We start from the raw sequence: 1,245 nt of genomic DNA on the forward strand, positions 1-1,245 counted from the left end.
TCATCTCTTTGAGGTTGTTGAGAGTGAAATGCTACAGGAAAGGCTCCTGCTCCTTCTTCTGGTAACTCTGTACGATTACGGCAAGTGGGACAAGAGAGGTAATAGGTCTCATTCTTCTTATCCAGAGGTAGCCCCTCCAGACAGTGCTGACAGAATGAATGTAGGCAGGGTAAAGTCTTAGGGTTGGTATAGTGGTCAAGACACACAGGACAGGTGAGCTGTTCCTCCAGTTTGAGGAGACCAGGAGATTGCTGGACTGCCATGGCCAGAGATGGTGTAGTTTATCAATGAAGACTGAGCAAGAAGTAAAAGCAAACAGGGTTACAAAAAGGGGTGAACCTTAAATGATATTCATAGCCTCACCCAGCCCCTTGCAAGCTAGGTCACATGCACATGCAGTAGATGTTAGAAGCAGCTACTTTTGTGTTACATAAAGAACATTAGAACAAATTTAAACTTTTTACATTTTAAGTGAAAACCACACTTTTTACAAAATACTGTCCTGATATGGTTTAACTCAGTCAAAGCACTGTGGACATTTCCTGATAACTGGGCCATGATTAGTTTCCAATGTCCCCATGCACCCAATAGTAAAATTAAAAAGGTAACATACAACAACATGTGTGTGCAGTGTCTGACTCTAAAACAATAATCTGAGTTCTTCTTGTCTCCTTTATTATACGCTGAGGTTACCACATGCTGCAGTGAAATGTAAGAAACATCTGTTCTGAGTTGTTCAAAAATTATCAATATTATCAAATAATATAAGCTCTGAAATTATCAATATCATCATGAGACATGCCTCATAGTGTTTGTGTTTTTTTCTTCATGAGTTTTTAATATTATATAGGCGGTAGCCTATATGTAGGATTGAGGTTGGTTTTTCAAGATGGCGGCCGTTTTTATGATTTTCAAACACTCATAACTCTTTTATCTTACGTTGTACAGCCTTATAAATGGCTTAGATGAGCTCTCCTTCATTGAGCGATTCTCCTGGTACCTTTAAAGTGGATTGTAATGTAGCGAGAACATTTCTGGAGAATAGGCCCAAATTCAAATTTCTGCAAAATTCTTCAGACTTTTTCTTCTTCTTTCATCTTCTTCTATCAACACGGAAATCTTTTAAGCCAGAGAACCGCTCAAGTTGGCTTTTACATCATTCCTTTGAGCTTGAGTCAAGGACTGGACATGTGGCTTCAAAAAGAAGCAAGGACAGAGAACAATGGAAGACAAATTCCAGCTGCA

This window comes from Amphimedon queenslandica, unplaced genomic scaffold (genome assembly GCF_000090795.2).
Source record: "Amphimedon queenslandica unplaced genomic scaffold, v1.1 AMPQUscaffold_12561, whole genome shotgun sequence".
Classification (NCBI taxonomy): Eukaryota; Metazoa; Porifera; class Demospongiae; order Haplosclerida; family Niphatidae; genus Amphimedon; species Amphimedon queenslandica.